The sequence below is a fragment of the Pagrus pagrus genome (genome assembly GCF_965226575.1).
Source record: "Pagrus pagrus genome assembly, contig: HAP1_SCAFFOLD_65, whole genome shotgun sequence".
NCBI classification, from domain to species: domain Eukaryota; kingdom Metazoa; phylum Chordata; class Actinopteri; order Spariformes; family Sparidae; genus Pagrus; species Pagrus pagrus.
The window spans coordinates 172,417-193,512 of NW_028175398.1; the positions used below are offsets into that span (position 1 = coordinate 172,417).

At 40.1% G+C, this 21,096-nt stretch overlaps 1 protein-coding gene across 8 annotated transcripts in view; it reads left to right on the forward strand.

Moving 5' to 3' along the window:
• LOC311253904 (uncharacterized protein) overlaps positions 1 to 1,730 on the forward strand; it is a 32,694-nt gene extending 30,964 nt beyond the window's left edge. For all 8 annotated transcript variants that reach the window (XR_014622033.1, XR_014622034.1, XR_014622035.1 and 5 more), the window contains one exon: positions 674 to 1,730. The gene's annotated coding sequence lies outside the window, so the exon portion shown is untranslated. The remainder of the gene's footprint in view (positions 1 to 673) is intronic.
• Positions 1,731 to 21,096: the final 19,366 nt, after the last annotated feature.

The window sequence follows — 21,096 nt, forward strand, 5'->3', positions numbered from 1 at the left end:
TTTAAAAAAATCCAGTACAAATGACTGTATAATTCACAAATTCTTCAAATTGCAATGCAGGAATGTGAGCATATCAACATACTCAGGTGTGAGGCTGGCTCTCTTCTTGGAGGTTATGTTCCCAGCAGCTGAGAACAGTCGCTCAGAAGGAGTAGAAGTGGCAGGAATGCACAAGAATGACCAGGCTAATGATGCAAGACTTGGATATTTTGCTTCATTTGACTTCCACCAAGATAGGGGATTAAAGTACATCAGTACCTGCAATGGGACAACAGATGAAAATTAGGCTTGTGAAAAAGTATGGCATGTTACAGTTGATGTTAAATGTTAATTAATAAGAACTGTTCTTATTTAAACACATAAATCTTGCCTCGTTGGTGATAGCTTGGTTGTGAGCATCCTGTTCAGCAGTCTCACTGTGTCAGTATCTGTTGAGGAGTCACATCCAAACAGTGAATCAAGAGACCCATTTGAAGTTCTCTTAGCACATGTAATGGCTTCCTCATTCTCACTGGCACACTGCCTCTTGGCAGTTTCTTCTTGCATGGACTGTAAGGCAAGAGATTGGACTTTACTTTGAAATTTCTGACACCAGGTTCAGTGTTCAGTTTCTGAAAACGCGGGTCCAGTGCAGCTGCAATGATCTGTGTGTTTGTGTTGTCATCTTTGACAGTGACTTCTCTGGACCAGCGTGCAGTTGTCTCCTGTGAAGCAGCTGCCTGGAATGCCAGAAACAGAAGCTGTATCATAGGTGGTCTGAGTGGACTTCTGAAGCCCTCTGACCAGAGGAGGCAGGGCAGAGGCGGTAGCATAGGTTTCACCACTCAGGTAGACAGTGGCACTTTCAAAGGCCTGAAGAGCTTTTGCCAGTTCCTCAAGCAAGGCCGACTGGTCTGGTTTCAGGTCGAGATGCTGTTTCCCTTTCTGTGTTACTGTTTGGGTTAGACAATGTTGCAGTCAGCGGCCATCTCTGTTCTAGCAGACGAGTCACCATGTAAAAGGTGCTATTCCACCTAGTAGAGACATCTTGGATAAATTTCTTCTCTGGGATTCCCATTTGTTTCTATTTGGTCTTCAGCTTGCTTGAGGCTAGTTCACTTCTTTTGAAGTGCTCTACAAGACACCTCGCTGCTCCTAGTGTTTTAGTGATCTGAGGATGTTTCAGAGCATGACCGATCACCTATTGTGGCCAAGTGTGGCCTGCACAGCGGACTGAATTCCACCCATGCTTTTCTTTCAAAATGTTTGCAGCCAGCACTGTGTCAACATTGGAGCCATTGTCATGGACAACAGCCACAATCTTGCTAGCAGGGACCTCAAACCTTGCCATGGCATACTCAATCCATGCAGCAATGTTAACTCCAGTGTGTCGTTCTTCCAGTGGCATGGTGGTGAGGCAGAAGCTAGTGAGTTCCCAGTCATCACTTAAAGTGACAAGTGATGCCAAAATATGCCTCTGTGGCAATACTGGTCCAGGCATCAGCTGTCAGGGCAATCTTGCTCTTAGTTGATTTAAGGACGTCTATAAGATAGATTAATGTTGAGTCGGTGTGTAGCTATGCCAAAACAATGTCGGACTCCGTAGTTTTCTCCGGGCCCCTGCCAAACCTAACCAGTGATGACATGTTCAGCCGCATGTCATCATTCAACCGCTGGCTGTCAAGGTGGTGTCCAGCAAACGATGTGGGCTTTGTTGATAATTGGCGGACTTTCTGGGGAAAACCTGGTCTCATTAGGAGTTTAACCCATTTCATTAGCCAACAACCAGCCTGACAACCCAGAGTTGAGACCAGGAGGCAGAGCTGCAGTCTTACACGCTTCTCTGAGCTTCCATTAGATCAGTTGCTCCATTGAGACTGTGTCTGCCCCCCGACCACCTAAATTAATTAAATTAATCAAATCAAAAGTCCACAGAAGAGGAGTTGTGCATGAAAATCTAATAAAAATTAACAGCAACTCTGCAATCTCAAAACAAGACAAGAGAATTAAATGCGGACTCCTAAATATCAGATCCCTGTCATCGAAAGCTGTACTAGTAAATGACTTAATTTCAGACTGTAATATTGATTTATTCTGTCTTACTGAAACTTGGCTGCATCCTGAAGAATATGTCAGCCTGAATGAATCCACTCCACCCAGTCACATTAATACTCACATTCCTCGAGGCTCCGGCCGAGGAGGTGGTGTTGCAGCTATTTATGACTTAAGTCTGTCAATCATTCCTAAACCTAAATTAAATTATAACTCATTTGAAAGCCTTGTTCTGAGTCTTTCACATCCAACGTGGAAAACTTTACAGCCAGTTCTATTTGTTGTAGTGTATCGAGCACCTGGTCCTTACTCAGAGTTTTTATCTGAATTCTCTGAGTTTTTATCAAGTATAGTCCTCAAATCAGATAAAGTAATTATTGTAGGTGATTTTAATATTCATGTGGATGCCGTTAATGATAGCCTTAGTACTGCATTTATCTCATTATTAGACTCCATTGGCTTCTCTCAGTGTGTACATAAACCAACTCACTGTTTTGACCACACCCTTGACCTTGTTCTAGCTTATGGTATCGAGATTGAAAATCTAACAGTTTCTCCACAGAATCCTCTTTTATCAGACCATCACTTAATAACTTTTGAAGTTCTATTACTGGACTACACACCATTAGGCAAAAACTCCTTCACTAGATGTCTATCTGATAGTGCTGTAGCTAAATTTAAGGAAATTATACCGCTGGCACTAAATTCAATGCCATGTCTTAATATAATAGAGGACTCCTCCGCTAACCTCAGTTCCTCACAAATCGATCATCTTGTTGATAGCACTGCAGGCTCATTGCGAATAACACTGGACTCTATTGCCCCCCTGAAAAGGAAACCTATAAAGCACAGGAGGTTAGCACCCTGGTATAACTCGGATACCCGCAAATTGAAGCAAACATCACGGAAATTTGAAAGGAAATGGCGTTCCACCAACTTGGAAGAATCCCGCTTAGCCTGGAAAGATAGCCTTAAAACATATAGGAAGGCCCTCCGCAATGCCAGAGCAAGCTATTACTCGTCATTAATAGAGGAAAACAAAAACAACACCAGGTTTCTTTTCAGCACTGTAGCCAGGCTGACAGAAAGTCACAGCTCTACTGAACCATGTATTCCTACAACGCTCAGTAGTAATGACTTCATGAGCTTCTTCAATGATAAAATTTTAACTATTAGAGACAAAATCCATCATCGCTTGCCCTCAACTGGCACTATTGTATCTTTAAACACAGGAACCTCAGAAACAGTTCTAAATTCTGACTTATATTTAGACTGCTTCTCTCCCATTGACCTCCACCAACTAACTTCGATGGTTTCTTCATCTAGACCAACAACTTGTCTCCTAGACCCCATCCCAACCAGGTTGCTGAAAGAAACTTTACCTTTAATTAGCACATCTTTACTAGAAATGATCAACCTGTCTCTATTAACAGGATACGTACCACAATCCTTTAAACTAGCTGTAATTAGACCGCTCCTTAAAAAGCCTAATCTTGATCCAGAAACTTTAGCCAACTATAGACCTATATCCAACCTCCCTTTCCTCTCCAAGATCCTTGAGAAAGCAGTCGCCAACCAGCTATGTGACTTTCTTCATAAAAATAGTTTATATGAGGATTTTCAATCAGGTTTTAGAGCACATCATAGCACAGAGACGGCACTGGTGAAAGTTACAAATGACCTCCTAATCGCTTCTGACAAAGGACTTGTCTCTGTCCTGGTCTTACTAGATCTTAGTGCTGCATTTGATACCATTGATCATCACATTCTACTACAGAGACTGGAACACTTAATTGGCATTAAAGGACCCGCATTAAACTGGTTTAAGTCCTATTTATCGGATCGATTTCAGTTTGTACATGTTAATGATGAGTCATCCCTGTATACCAAGGTTAGTCATGGTGTTCCTCAAGGCTCCGTGCTTGGACCCATACTATTCACCTTATATATGCTCCCTCTAGGAAATATAATTCGGAAACACTCCATAAACTTTCATTGTTATGCAGATGATACACAGTTATACCTATCAATAAAGCCAAATGAAACTAATCAGCTTATTAAACTCCATGCATGTCTCAAGGACATTAAGACCTGGATGACCTGCAATTTTCTGCTGTTAAACTCAGATAAAACCGAAGTTATAGTACTTGGTCCTAAACACCTTAGAGATGCATTATCTAATGATATAGCGAGTTTGGATGGCATTAACTTGGCCTCCAGCACCACCGTCAGGAATCTGGGAGTTATCTTTGATCAAGATATGTCCTTCAACTCCCACATAAAACAAATTTCAAGGTCTGCATTTTTTCATCTACGTAACATTGCAAAAATCAGGCCCATCCTGTCTCAAAAAGACGCAGAAAAGCTAGTCCATGCATTTGTTACTTCCAGACTGGACTATTGTAATTCTCTATTATCAGGCTGCCCTAACAAGTCTCTAAAGAGTCTCCAGCTGGTCCAGAATGCTGCAGCACGTGTACTGACAGGAACTAAGAAAAGAGATCATATTACTCCTGTACTGGCCTCTCTGCACTGGCTCCCTGTAAAATCAAGAATAGAGTTTAAAATCCTTCTCCTCACTTACAAAGCTGTTAATGGTCAGGCACCATCATATCTCCAGGAGCTCATATTACCCTATCACCCAACTAGAGCATTACGCTCCCAGAACGCAGGATTACTTGTAGTTCCTAAAGTCTCCAAAAGTAGAATGGGAGCCAGAGCCTTCAGTTATCAAGCTCCTCTTCTGTGGAACCATCTTCCTGTTTTGGTCCGGGAGGCGGACACCCTCTCTACCTTTAAGAGTAGACTTAAGACCTTCCTCTTCGATAGAGCTTATAGTTAGGGCTGGTCCAGGACAGGCCCAGGCCTGTCCTGGACGAGCTCTTAGTTATGCTGCTATAGGCCTAGTCCGGGGGACAATGACACACTGAGCTTCTCTCTCCTCCCCTGTCCTCTCCTCTCCATCTGTATACATTATGCCTGTATACATGCCCCATCTCTGCATGTCACTGACTTGCTTCTTCCCCGGAGTCCTTGTGCTTTCTAGTCCTACAGGCTCCCTTGGATCCTGGCCGTGCCCGGGTCGTGGATCGTGGATGCGCCCACTGCTATGGCCCTGCCTGATCGTGGATGCGCCCACTGCTATGGCCCTGCCTGATCGTGGATGCGCCTACTGCTATGGCCCTGCCTGATCGTGGATGCACCTACTGCCATGACCCTGCCTGACACCCACCACTACTGTCGCTAATATTAGTCACATCTCTGTTACATACGTTCCACTACTATTATCGTACTGCATTGCTACATACCATCCTTGCCATTGATCATTACTACTGTTATCACTAGTAATCACATTTCCATGTGCATTTCATCATTATTGCTGTAATACATCTTTGTGTACTTTCACTCCTGTCAACCATCGCTTATAATTGAATACATTGTGATCTCGTTGATCTGCTCTGTACATGCGACATCTATTGCACGTCTGTCCGTCCTGGGAGAGGGATCCCTCCTCTGTGGCTCTCCCTGAGGTTTCTTCCGCATTTTTTCCCTGTTAAAAGGGCCTTTTTTGGGGCAAGTTTTTCCTCACTCGAATCGAGGGTCGAAGGACAGAGGGTGTCGTCTCTGTACAGATTGTAAAGCCCTCTGAGGCAAACTGTGATTTGTGAATTTGGGCTATACAAATAAAATTTGATTTGATTTGATTTGCTTGAAGATGTAGGCACTGAGGAGGAGCTGGAAGGTGAGGGTTTTGAAGAAAGTGGGTTACACCCCACTGTAGAGCTGCTGGACGTGTCTGATCCAGCCCCTGTCACCACCAGCTCAGCTCACACTCCAACTCCCACCTAGGGGTGGGCGATATGACGATATTAGATTGTGAAGGATTAGAATGTGAAGACGATCTGCCAAAGTGCAGAGATCGTAGGGATCGTCTAGGGCACATTCTATAAATTGTAGTTCTATGCTGATGCACCGACGCACCAAACGTATAACGTCGTCAACCTGACCGACCAATCATAGCAAATTACGGGCAGTGACGCGCTTTCTTACCCGTGTCCTTGTTTATGTGTGTAGCGGTAGCCACATGGAGAGTCATGTCTGAAAGCCAGACGGAGGAGTTGGTCGCTTTTTAAAAAACAAAACAAAACAGCGTTTCACCATCTCTCATCTCTGCCGCCTCTCTTGGGTGCGGACACACGGACACACACTAACGGACACACACAGGTCGAAGAATAGAAGTTTTGGGCTATTTTTATGGGGGTAAAATGTCGCCATCTTTTGGTGAATTTAATTCATAACAGTATAAGATTAGATAAAATAAGATAAATTAAGATAATCCTTCATTTGACCCACAATGGAGAAATTCAAAGTGTTGCAGCAGCAAAGAGCAGTGTAGGAATATAGAACCTAAGTACTAAATGTAAAAATAAGTATCTAAAAATATTTAAATATAGAAATATCATCGAACCAAATCATAATGATTATAATTAGTTGTAGTCGTATTTGCATTAATTGCATTTTAATCTTTGTGAGGAGGCTAGTCCCATTACAGTTGCCTTTGCTGAGCAAGAACTGAAGCTCATCAATGGCGCAAGAAAGCTTGAGTGGCCTGGCTATCATAAGCATCAACTCAGAAGTGGCACAGCAGCTGTCATATGATGACCTCATTAATGACTTTGCATCCAGAAAATGCATACGTGTGCATCTGTAAAAGGCTTGTTCCATTGTTGAAAGAGTCATTTTGTAATGGGGAGGGGGGGCCTCAAAATAAAATTCTGCTAAGGGCCCCAATTTGGCCAGGGGCAGCCCTGAGGAGCATTCACAAAGCAACACACAGGTCTGTTACAAAGTGAAGACTCTATGTCTGAGAAGAAATGCATGGTATTTATCTGTCTCTGTGGGTGTGTTCTCACCCTGCCCTTCTGTACTTAAATTAATCACTCACACAGAAGGAAGTGATAATATTGAGTATACATTCAGTACCTTGAGTGATAGGTGGGGAGGGGAGGGGCCTAGTGAACCTGAGTGAGCGGTGTGAGAGAGGTGGAGAGGAGTGCTGCGCATAAGGACTGAGAGAGATGCTGCGCTCACACAAACTCTGTGAAGAAATACGAGTGATTTGCTGAACTCATAGAAGAGAAACTACAACAAAAATATCGATCTCATCACGCTAGTATCGATCCGATACCAATACTCACCTTGGTATCGATACTATCGATATTTGGAACGATCCTCCCACCCCTAGTGCGCACACTATTGCCTGGCGTTCATCGGGAGAGGGCTCTTTCTGGCGTGCTCCAGTTGTTTGCACCGAGCAGGGTATTTGTATGGTAGGTATGACTCCTGTTTTAGCTGTACAATCCGTCTGCCTGAGTGTCCCACCATAAGCTGTATTATAATTTTGATTCTTTCTTTTCCAGGACAAGAGCGGGTGTAGTGTGCGGCAGACTTCCCCCGGTGGTGGTTCCCCTCTCACTCCCCTGAATTTGGTGTGGCACGTGGTGGTTTGTAGTAGTTTTCTTTGGTTTGAGTTGTGTCCCCTCTGTTGTATTTGGAAGTCTGTCTCTCGTCCTCTTTAAATCTATTAGTGTAACGAATCTCTGTGATCTTCTATAGTAAGAGTGGCTATTGTATTTCCTGGGGTGCAATTCCCCAGGTGGCATTGTCTGGCAATTCTCGACTCTCCCCTCCATTTTTGGCCACGCTTATTTTTGACCTTTAAAGGAAATAGTTCACTCTAAAACAAAATTCAGTCATTATCGACTCACCCTCATGCTGATGATAAGTCTGATGTAGTTTCTTATTCCTCAAAGTTCAGCTGGAGACCCACGGAGGTACTATGCCGTTATATTTGAGTCAAAAGCAGTGAATTATTTCGTGTCACGCTCGCAGATTTCACCTGCCGCGCGCACTTGTTTGATCGTCGCGAACATATTCAGCAACAGAATGAAGCAGAGGCAGGTGCGAGCGAGTAAAAAACAACAGCGACACACACAGCAACACTGTGCAGCTGCTTTGCGCGTGCTGGCTCGTTCCCGTTTTCGCTCTCTCTCTCCCCTGTGCTCGCTCGCGGTGGAGCTCTGCTCGCTCGAAGCAAGACTTTTGACACTTTGGTGGCGGAGACCAAGGCTGACCCCGGCCCTCCTATGATTGGTCATTTTCTGGCCTTAAAACGGAGAGAAGACGAAGAGTAATAATAAGAAGAAGAAGATGACGATGACGAAGAGAAGACGAAGAACATTGAACAGTAACAATCCAGAAAAACTAATAGGATAAAGGGTTCAAATTGTGCGTGTCCAGTTATATAAACAACTATGAAGGTAAGTTAACACTTCACCAAACCGACTCTGATACATGCTAGCCCTTAACTAGCCAAAGTTAGCTCAGTAACAAAGCAACGTTTATTTACTATGTATAGCTAATGTTAGCATAGTGGTAGGTTAGCGTCATTAACTGTTTTTTTTTTTGTTTGTTTGTGCAATGTATTATCCTAACCCTAATGTTAATCTCAGTTTTAAACAAGGAGGCAGGAGAGGTCACAGTTAGGGCTGAGTGCTACAGGTCCATGAGGAAAAGCCAGAAGCCTCACTGTCTGAGTGTAAGGGTAAGTCATCCTGCAGGTTCAGTTCAAGCTAAGAAACAGGTTTCTGTTTGTCAAATCAAGTTTCTGTGAGTCATGTCATTGCTGCGAATAGCGTATAAAGACTATCATTGAACTATGTCATATGGTACCCGAGGTGTCATATTCAGAAAGAATGTAAAATTAATGGCTCTCACAGAAACAAGATTGTGCTCTGAGTTCTTATAATTTCCTATAACTTCAATTAAAGATTTATCTTGTATTTTTCTTTGAAATAAGTAAAGTGAGATTACACATATCTATTTTATATGGTAAACTACAAATAAATTGTGTTTTTATGACACTTTTTCCTGTTTCACTTTTAACAATTTTTAAGTTTACTAACAGAAGTTCACTAATTTAATGTTGTCTTTCTATTATTACACTTGCAGCCAGTACATTTTGTTCTCTAACTAACATTTGCTATTGTAAACAGATTGTGCTAAGGGAATCAAAACCAGTCGAGTTGCAGAGATGCCAGTGCACCTGTGTGGCAGGTACAGCCTTGTGCAGCCACGTGGCAGCTCTGCTGTACCAGACGGCCCGCTACTCCCAGCTGAGGCTTACATCTGTTCCCCCAGTGTTCAGCTGTACAGAGACTGAACAGAAGTGGCACAAACCAAGGACCATAGTAACCAACCTATTAATGACTTTTATCTTATGTATGGATATCGGTTCAATGTTTATTGAAATGTGTTTTTGTTTGGATGCAGGGCATTAAACCTGGTCCAGTTAATGACATGGTCATCCTGTCAGCCAGACCAAGGGAGAGGAAGCTTGTAGAAGGAATCAAATCAAATCAAATCAAATCAAATGTTATTTGTATAGCCCAAATTCACAAATCACAGTTTGCCTCAGAGGGCTTTACAATCTGTACAGAGACGACACCTTCTGTCCTTTGACCCTTGATTCGAGTGAGAAAAAATACCCTTTTAACAGGGAAAAAAAATGCGGAAGAAACCTCAGGAAGAGCCACAGAGGAGGGATCCCTCTCCCAAGACGGACAGACGTGCAATAGATGTCGCATGTACAGAGCAGATCAACGAGATCACAATGTATACAATTATAATAGATGGTTGACAGGAATGAGAAAAGAGGTATTACAGCAATAATAATGAAATGCACATGGATATGTGACTACTAGTAATAACAGTAGTAGTGTTTAATGGTAAGGATAGTATGTAGTAATGCATTACAATAATAGTAGTGAAACGTATGTAACAGAGATATGACTAATATTAGCAACAGTAGTGGTGGATGTCAGGCAGGGCCATGGCAGTAGGCGCATCCACGATTTACGACCCGGGCGCGGCCAGGATCCATGACAGCCTGTAGGACTAGAAAGCACAAGGACTCCGGGGAAGAAGTGAAGTCAGTGACATGCAGAGATGGGGCATGTATACAGGCATAATGTATACAGATGGAGAGGAGAGGAGAAGAGAGAAGCTCAGTGTGTCATTTGTCCCCCGGACTGGGCCTATAGCAGCATAACTAAGAGCTGGTCCAAGACAGGCCTGGGCCAGCCCTAACTATAACCTATATCAAAAAGGAAGGTCTTAAGTCTACTCTTAAAGGTAGAGAGGGTGTCCGCCTCCCGGACCAAAACAGGAAGATGGTTCCACAGAAGAGGAGCTTGATAACTGAAGGCTCTGGCTCCCATTCTGCTTTTGGAGACTTTAGGAACTACAAGTAATCCTGCCTTCTGGGAGCGTAATGCTCTAGTTGGGTAATAGGGTAGTATGAGCTCCTGGAGATATGATGGTGCCTGACTATTAACAGCTTTGTAGGTGAGGAGAAGGATTTTAAACTTTATTCTTGATTTTACAGGGAGCCAGTGCAGAGAGGCCAATACAGGAGTAATATGATCTCTTTACTTAGTTCCTGTCAGTACACGTGCTGCAGCATTCTGGACCAGCTGGAGACTCTTTAGAGACTTGTTAGGGCAGCCTGATAATAGAGAATTACAATAGTCCAGCCTGGAAGTAACAAATGCATGGACTAGCTTTTCTGCGTCTTTTTGGGACAGGATGGGCCTGATTTTTGCAATGTTACGTAGATGAAAAAATGCAGACCTTGAAATTTGTTTTATGTGGGAGTTGAAGGACATATCTTGATCAAAGGTAACTCCCAGATTCCTGACGGTGGTGCTGGAGGCCAAGTTCATGCCATCCAAACTAGCTATATGATTAGACCTTATCTCTAAGGTGTTTAGGACCAAGTACTATAACTTCGGTTTTATCTGAATTTAACAGCAGAAAGATCAGGTATTTGTTACTATTGATACTACACACACACACACACTCACACACACACACACACACACACACACACACACACACACACACACAGAACACATCCACTTACATGCACACATTTACACACACAGAGAAGCACTTACCTTGCTTAAATGCACACGTAGCTACAAATAATATGTATGTACCACCACCCCCACCTTTGCACACATTTACTTACTTCCATGGACATGGACACACACACACACACACACACCCTCCTTCATGCAAGCAACTCACAAGCACACACACACTGTCACATGCACAAAGTAGTTTAGTTACATATGCCTACACACATACTTTTGCACATGTATTTCTTATTTATGACATGACTTGTTTGTGTTGTTTTTTTTCACAGAAGCAACTTGTATAAAGGCGTCAACTGCACTCTGCCAGACATCTCCACCGCTGAAAGTTAAGGACGTGTATCATGGACTCACTGCTGATGAAGCTCCCATGATAATAACGATGTCTCCAGTGATGTATCTCTGGTTGAATCCAAGTTTGGTCAGGTGCAAGAGGGAAGTGTGCTGTCCTACCAGCTACCAACAAGGACAGTCCCCAGGACCCGTCCACATACAGTTGCCCCTTCTCCCCCACAGCTGCCACTCTCTGATTACAGGCTGGGACCCTCTACCTGTGCATTTGTCTGCTCGGAACATCAACACCATCATATGGCATCCCTTGAAACATCTTTGGTGACAGCACGCAAAATCTAGAACAGCACAGGAGAGCAGAGTTCCTGTGCTGAGTGGCACCAAATTCAGAGAGGTCTGTCACACATTGGGGAAACCTCTGCTGAAAACCTCGCCAAAAGGCTTCTGAGACCATCCAGTCAGACTGCTGACATGCAGCGGGGGCTTGACCCATATTTTGTGAGGAGACGGGCCACAGTGTAGAGTTGGTTGAAAAAGCCGAAGGGGAATTTCAGAGTCAAAGAATTTGTGCTCCTTGACCCGGCGAATGAGGCACTCCACATGCACCCTGAGACGTGCTATGGCCTGGGTCTCCCTAACTTCACCTGCAGACGTTTGAGACCTGTAGATCTTGCAGGGTACAATGTCATCAATAAGAAAGCCTCTGTCTACCATGACAGCCATCCCAGGTTTTAGGAGGGTGAGGAGACCAGATTCTCGTGTGATCTGCTTGTCGCTGATAGACCCGGCGTACAGTGCTGTGATAAATGTCACTGCCCCATGTGGTGCAATTCCAATGAGCCCTTTCAGAGTGCAGTGGGATTTGTAGGATGAAAACACCTCACTCTGGAAAAGAGGGGAAGACGGGCACTGGCATCTCAGCTCAGTGCAGTCAAGGATGACCATAGTGTCAGGGTAGTCCTTGAAGTCTGCAGGCAGAGATTCGCGAATCTGCTCCTCAGGCATCCAGATCCTTATCGAGCCGAGTAATGTATACAGGAAGTTGCTCCATGATGTTATGATTCGGCTGACTGTGGACTGATGGACACTGTACCGGTCAGCTGCTTGGATCCAAGGGCCAGGTAGTTTAGGAACAGTAACAACTCATCAATGGGCTGCAGGGAATGAGTTGCGGCATTTGAATCAGTGAGAGTTCCTCTCTGTGCTTGTCGAACACTGACCATAGATGGCAGAGAGGGCTCAATCAAGGCCCAAAACCACATGAAGAGGTCATATTATGCAAACCTTAAAACAAAATGAAAACAGATAACAATAATAACTGTTCATAATTAACTACACACTGTAAAAAAAAAAACTGTAAAAAAAACAGTCAATGACTGGCAGCTACGGCTGCCAAACAAAAAACGTAATATTAAAGTAAAATATCCTAATTCAAATAAAGTCCAGAAACATTACTTTTACAGAAATTTTCATTAAATGCTCTGCAGAAAAATACTGTTATTTTACAGATTTTTCCTAAATTATTACAATCAAACACTTTTAATAAAGTGACAATGCTAAGAGTTCTGCAGAAAAATACCGTTATTTTATAGATTTTTCCTAAATTATTACAATCAAACACCTTTAATAAAGTGACAATGTTAAAAGTTCTGCAGAAAAATACCGTTATTTTATAGATTTTTCCTAAATTATTACGATCAAACACTTTTAATAAAGTGACAATGCTAAGAGTTCTGCAGAAAAATACCGTTATTTTATAGATTTTTCCTAAATTATTACAATCAAACACCTTTAATAAAGTGACAATGTTAAAAGTTCTGCAGAAAAATACCATTATTCTACTGATTTTTCCTAAATTATGATCAAACACCTTTAATAATCCTTAAAAGCCACCTTAGAAAAACAGTCAAATGACTGGCAGCTACGACTGCCAAACAAAAACCCTAAATATTTTCACTGTGTCAATTAAAGTAGGGTGGGGAACTTAATTACAATGAAATACACACCACTGTTGATTCTAAAACCCTTTATTTAATGTATTGAGTTGTTAATTTACAATATCAACCAATTATTCACCAACAGTTCTTCAGAGCCCCCCAGGAGGAACTGAAAAACTAAAAATTCTATTTCTCCATATGTGTATCTTGTCTGTTAACAGTACTATCATGATGAGGTCATGATTTCACCTTTGAAACAGGTGGAGAGCTTTTGGGCTGAGGGGGCTGTGGTCTGTTGTTTTTTAGCTTGTATTTTCCAATTCAGTTTTGTTGTCTACAATATTCTCCTGACCCTTGGGGGCTCTGTATACTGTAGTTCTGAAAATATTTGTAGTATTTGTGGACAAGCATTACATTCTTGATTTAGAATTTAGAATTTAGAAGTCTAGTGTGTCATATTTAGTGGTATCACTATACAAGACAACAACTAGAAATACCCATGGATTAAAGCAAAAAAAAATCTTTTGACTGAAATGTTTTTTCAAGCTGTAGCCAAGTCATATTCCCAATTTGTAATTTGTGAAACATGTTACAGGGCATTTTACTTGACACGTACTAAAAAAATAAGATAAGATTTACAGCCTCACCCCACACCATGTTCTCTAATGCAGACATCAAGTTTAAATATTTGACCAACAGTGTTTTACAGGATGATCTGAACAGCTGGTCTATTCACACTTAAAATGTTTTTTGTCTTTTCAATGTAATTTTCAATCTATGAAATCAATCTGTGCCCTTTTTTTGCCAAGCTTCTCTCAAGTTTTACTCTTTCAAATAATCAACCATCTACAGAACTTTTCAGTGCGCTATTTTTCTACTTCTTCTTCTCATCATCATTATCATTAATTATTATTATTAATAATATTGTTTAAAGTGAGCCTCTTATCGTTTAACAGAAAAATACATCATACGAACAGCAACTTTTGCAGCCTTGTCAGTCTGATGGCGAGTTATCACCTTTCTGTCATCACTAACATACTGTTAGTAATCAAAGAAGCTCTGAGGCTTTGTTCTATATGTTATAATACAAGATTTCAGCATTGAGCTACAATCAGGCAACATTCATGATTCTGTTCAGTCAAACTAACCAAAAACTTCTTATTGATCATCATTATAAAGTTTCAGGCGTTCCTGTAACCATGGTAACTCACGGTGCCAGAGGGGAGGGAGAGACGCTGAAGGAAGCCGTTTACACAGATACACTGCAGACAAAGTCCAGACTATAGTTGTTATTTCACACATGTAGCACACAACAGGAGACTCTCCGTGTCAGACGAGTTCTCACTTGCTGACTAAACTCAAAAACTAATTGATAACGTAGCAGCGCGACGAGTCCTTGCTAGCTAAAGCAGCTAAACTTTAGCGCCGCTCTGTGTTGAGATCCCGCCCTGTGTTGGTCACTACACTGTCATTGGTCAGGCGCACACATGCTGTTAACGATACAATTGGCTGTAGAGTGTGACAATCTGTCAATAAAAATCAGCCAACAGTTCTACTCCGATCTACATTGATCTCATAAGTCGCCTATGTGAAGTTTGAATGACGGAAATCCGTTGTAGCGACAGAGAACTTTAATCCATGAATACCTCAAGGCGGTTGTATGCCTCCGTGCAGATGTTATTTTGAAGTTGACATTCATGTGTGTTCAGATGCATGTAACGTGTAGTGAAGAATTGATTTTTTAAATAATGTAGTGTATATTTTCTACAAAATTGAGAATATTACTTCATATATTTTAGTTTGTTATAAACATCCAGATTATGTGCTCATTGTCTCCATTATCGCCAGCGCGGAGGCACAAGACTTTGGATGTAAAAATGATCATTCCAACGATCATAATATCTGTCCAAAAAAATTGCTATGTGATATATTTTTTTTTTTTACCATATTGTGCAGCCCTATTTGTGTATAATACAGGCACTTACTTTAGGAATTGCATGTTTAATCGCATGTTGTTATCTGCCATCTACCCTACACACACCAAACTTAAGATCAAATCGAAAATATTTCGCACCACTGAGTAAATGAATCATATCGTGTGTCAATATGTGTTTGGATGTGTGTGAGAAGAGGAAAGGGTATTACCTGCAGGTTGAGTGAAGGCCTGCAGTGAAGCCTTGTTGAAACTAACAACCCCACAATACATAACAGCAACTCCCCGGGCACTTCTGGAGCTCATGCTGCATTTTCCCTTTTGCAAAGAAAGAGAGGACAAAGACAGGATAGGTCATGTTTATCTTTCTTCTACTAATTTCTACTACTACTAATACTTCTAAACTACTTGAACAACACCAAATGAGAGATGAGGATGGTAGTTAAGCTAAGCAGGCACAGTCATTCAATCTCTTAGACTGATCTGGATTTTTTAATGGGGCAAATAGTATGATTTCTGTAAATAACTTGAAAACATTTACATCTTTTATTGTCTTAGAATGACCTGTAGTATAGGCTGTATATATAAATGACTTACCTTTCCCTCTGACAATCATCACCTTGCCTTGATGAGCGTCTCTGGAATTAGAATAAGAAGTATCAGTGAATTTATATAGTATGTATATAAGTACATGGAACTTAATATAAATTTTAATTAATTCTAACTTGGTTGTATTGCTAGGTATTCATTAAGTGAATAAAATATCCATTAATCAAGCAGTTGCATTTTGGCTGGTAAAACGAGGTGTGAAATAGGTCCATCTAAAGCTGATAAGGGTGGGATAGGCAGGGAACATACACACAAAAGTTTCCAGTGTTGTTTTAATGTACAGTAAAATGTACATTTCATTAATTTACATTTAATTTAATTTAATGTACATTTACAGTCAGCATATAGAGAAAAACTCCCCCACGAATTAATGTTAACTTACTGCTACTAAAGTAATGTAAGACAGACATTGGGTCAAGGCAGACACTTGAGGACGTCACCTTGGTCTTTGGGAAACAATGATCAACATTCTTCACTATTTTCTGACAGATATGACAGATATACGATGTAACGTAACGTGTACTCTGCTGCTCACATCATGTTCACTTATTAGACATTTACACCTTGTTTTCCTGGCTGAGTTGTCCCACTGCTTTACTTCTTCTGGATCATCACTGACCTTTTCATATAATTGTTTTAAGTAATCATACAAAGATGCCGTATTAATGGTGGAGGCAGAGTCTGAGGTAGTGCTGCTGCCTTCATTTGTTTTTGCCTCGCCTGGGAGGCTCTATGGAAATCTGGCACTCTCTTGAACGAAGTTAAACTGTGATGGAGTGCCGCTAACAAACGCCAGAATGAACGCGTTCACAATAACTTTCATCAGGCAGAAATACAGTACGTTCAGTTCACATTCGCCCAAAATATGAACGAGTTCATGAAAGAGAGAGAACCAACTGTAAGGTTACTAACATAACGTTAATGACATGACAAAGACTCGCTGCCTGCAAACAGAACAGACGAAACCTCTCATTTAAACCACATTCAATATTAAAATCATGAATCAGGCCAACAAGCTAACTAACGTTGTCACCTGTCATTTTTGTTAATTGAACGCTACTTAAAGGTTAGCTAATCTGTTTGAAAACACCATCACTGTAAGTTAGAGACTGAACACAAACATTGCGTTAGGTTATGAATTTACAGAAAATAACAGGGAAATGTTTTCTTACCTGATATAGCAGGAGAGCAGTTATAACCGTGAAGTTCACTTAATGTTAGCTGACCAAATAGATCGGTCTGACCCTTCAACTGCGTCCATACTCCACTTTTTTGTTCTCCGTTGAAATACCACAACTCGGATTCGCTCCAAAAAAACATGGCAAGCAGATGTAAAATAATCCAGGTAATAATACAGGTTATCCATTAGTGGTCAGATAGCCCGACTGACGCGAGCGCCGTACCGTACCCATCCAAACTGACGTATTTTCAAAAGAAGGCGCGCACAGTTGTCATTTGCCAGTTGTCTTGTTGACAGCCACATCAACCAATCATGTTCAAAGCAACATGGCGAGACAGCCAATAGCAATTGTATCAGCGTGGTATCGTTTTTTTTTTTTTATCAAGAAAAGATTATAAAGAAAAGAAAAGAAATATTTATTTATTTTTATTTGTAGGTTGATATATTCAATTACATAAGCATCTCTTTCTCTCTCTGTCACACACGATCTACTGTATTATGTGTAAAGCACTATATAAACAAAGGTGAGTTGACTTCTCTTGCACCCTTGTGTTGTGTCAGGTTTGACCGATTTAAAAGTTTTATCTCTGAAAAATGTAGCTGATTTGATCAGACTGACTAAGATTCCATGACTTTGTCCACAAAGAGGGTTCCAACACACAATTTTTTTTTATTAACCCTTGTATTATGTTCGTTTCTTCCCCCTTACTTTGGTGTTCCCGGTCAAATTTGACCAGTCTGGTTTAACTGCACTGTAAAAAAAAAATCCGTAAAAAAACGAATAAAGTCCTGGCAGAAAATTACCAGGAATTTATCCGTTAATGTCACGGACACTTCTGTTAATTCTAAAACGGATAATTCCGTAGATTTACAGTATATCCTCTGTTTATTCACAGACACTTCTGTTAATCCTAAAACGGATAATTCCGTAGATTTATAGTATATTCTCTGTTTATTCACAGACACTTCTGTTAATCCTACAACGGATAATTCTGTAGATTTGCGATATTCTCTGTTTATTCACAGACACTTCTGTTAATCCTACAACGGATAATTCCGTAGATTTGCAGTATATCCTCAGTAGCATTTGCTATCAAGAAATGTCTTCACCACTGAAAAATCTGTACCATTTCTATGGACAATTTCTTTAAATCTGAAACATAAAATTCTGAATAGTCAGTAGCAGCCTATATTTTCTGGTAAATAAACATGTATTTTCTTCCATTCTAATGCTAAAATTCAATGACAAATGGTATCCATCATCAGACCACTGTAATGTAATGTAATTAAATGAGTTAAAATAACTAAACATCTAATACAGCAACATGATCAAATACAGTCACCACAACATATATAAATTGAACATGTTTATTTTTTATGCCATGAAGGATATGCATAAAAGTGCATTCAACGGCTACATTTTTAAATGACAAGTTTTTTTACGAATTATTTTAACAATATGCAAAGCACCATGTTGTGGATGAGATCTGAGAATTCCAATATTTGTTGGAGCGGAAGATTATGAAGTGAATGGGGCATCCCTAGTTCATTCAATGTTTTGTGTTAGCTTTAAACACATAACAGACAAAAACAATACATTGAACGACAACTCATTGAACTATGTGCAAAGCACCATGTTTTGGATCAGACTTTTTGCTTTAAAACAGCAACAAACAGAATAAAACAAATTAAAAACATTAAAATTAAGATTCATAAAGTGCATTCTAGGGATGGCCCAAAAGATCATCATATGAGATCTGAGAATTCCAATATTTGTTGGAGCGGAAGATTATGAAGTGATCGGGGCATCCCTAGTTCATTCAATGTTTTGTGTTAGCTTTAAACACATAACAGACAAAAACAATACATTGAACGACAATTCATTGAACTATGTGCAGCAAACAGAGTAAACAACTATACATTCATTAATAACATGACAATAATGGTGTTGCACCAAAAGGTGGTCACAAACAAGTAAAACAGCTTTTAAACTTTTTTTTAAACATTTCCAAATACATGGCAAAAATCATCATCAACAGTTAAACAGCTCAAACTCCATTTGCATCTCAGTCATGTGAGTTTGTCAGCTGAAATACGTCTTACACTATACACTCACCAGCCACTTCATTAAGTACACCTGTGCAATCTAATGCAATCCAACACAACAGCTCTGTCAGAGGTGATAAGTGAAGGTGATAATTATACTTTATGTTTATTATTGAGGTTGTAGTGGGTGGTGCTGGTGTACTGGAGTGCAAGAAAAGTGTTCCTAATATTTTGTCCTCCTCAATGTATGGTTAAACTCCAGGGTCCAGAAGAAATCAGGAAAAGCTTGCACACTGATCAGACAAAAGGAATGTCCACTCCAAAGGTTGATGGATGTCACAGTTCCATTTTAAATGGTCCATCAAAAATATATAAACAGGTATTATACAGCTGATATATATTTTAGTATATATTTTTGACCGACCATTAAACATTTATAAAGTATAAGGACAGCATTCAATATAATGCACTCAAGTACACCACCAACATTCACTATGACCTCAATAATAAACAAAGTATAATCATCACCTTTCTGACAATGTCAACAAAAACTGAAAACGTAAAAGCTTCGTAAAAGAAGAATGTATATTATATTGCACAGATGTGCCTAATGAAGTGTCTGGTGAGTGTATTTACAATGTCCAACTTAATAAACAGCAACACAATATGCTCTATACATAACATTTCAAAACATAAACAAAGAGTTGCTTACCTTTGTATGAATTCCAGGGTGACTGACATCTCCTTTGGGTATTTTATGTTTAAAACATAAAACAAAGAGAAAGTGTAGCTCAGGGCCACAATGAGGGAGTTGATATGGTCATTGACAACTTCCTGATCGACAGCAATCTTGAATCGTTGATCACCTTAAACACAGAATAACTTAGATATTAGAAGATAGAAAATATTAACAAAAAAAAGAAAAACAAAGCACATCCACTTCAGAAAACCACTGCAAACATAATTATTTAAATCTGGCTACCTTATATTACAAGTGGTGTGGCCTTTGTTCAACAAAGTGCTGCATTTTAATTTATTTTTTAACTTTGACTGCAAAAAAACAAAGAAAAAGTGTTCCAATTGTCTTAGCTAAGTACAAGTACTTAGTTACTGTACTTAAGTAGTTTTTTGGAGGTTTTTATATTTATCAGGACTTTTACGCCACTACATTTACATTGGATGAAGTAGAAGTATTTTTAAGCATGCAGCTTAACTTAATTTGACTGGCACTTTGCACAGAGAGTAAAGAGTAAAAAGTAGGAGTAAAGAGTAAGAGTTAACAGTAAAGAGTAGTCGATAAGAGTAAGTGAAATCCATAACATGCATGCCTAAATATTATACAGACTACATACCCATGATAAGGATGCAAGGGGTGCTTGGGATGCTCAGTCCAGCAGCAGTTGACTCCTGTTGTTGGAAAATAAAATATCAAAGAAACACGAATGTCATGAACTTTGTTTCCAATGTACTGTATACAGTACAGTCATACTTACATCATAAATTACTAGGTAGTAGTAACTACAATAAGCCTAAACCTCGAAAGCTCATTTTTTGCCCAGTTTTTGTTAAGAGCTTTGAAGTACATCTAAAACTCATTTTTAGCTCTTATACAAACTGATAATCCTTGTATCAAGAGCTCTGTCAGAGCGAAAAGATACTTTTAGATGTAAAAAAGAAAAAAGTTTGTTTTTTGGCTCATTAAAAAAGTTACTGTGTACCTTTAACATTAGAACCCTTTGGTTTTCATTTCATGAATATTGAAACATATTTCACCAAGAGATATCGTTGTTAGGTTGAGGAGCAGGGAGGCACGTAAATAAAAAGGCAGCAGCTAAGGAATTCCATTTGTCAGGAAACAAACCAAATACGTGGGATATTAATGATTTCTTTATAAATTTGTTTTAAACAAGGTGAGAGAGATAGGTGAAAGAGCCATAGCCCATACATAAAGGGGCTTTTTTATTTTTTTTGTGAAGGGAAACTAAAATCACATTTTCCTTTTTTTGTGGGTGTGTCCAAAGTCTGTGAAAATACTGATGCATCTTGTGTTCATTTTCTGGGGTTTAAATCCAT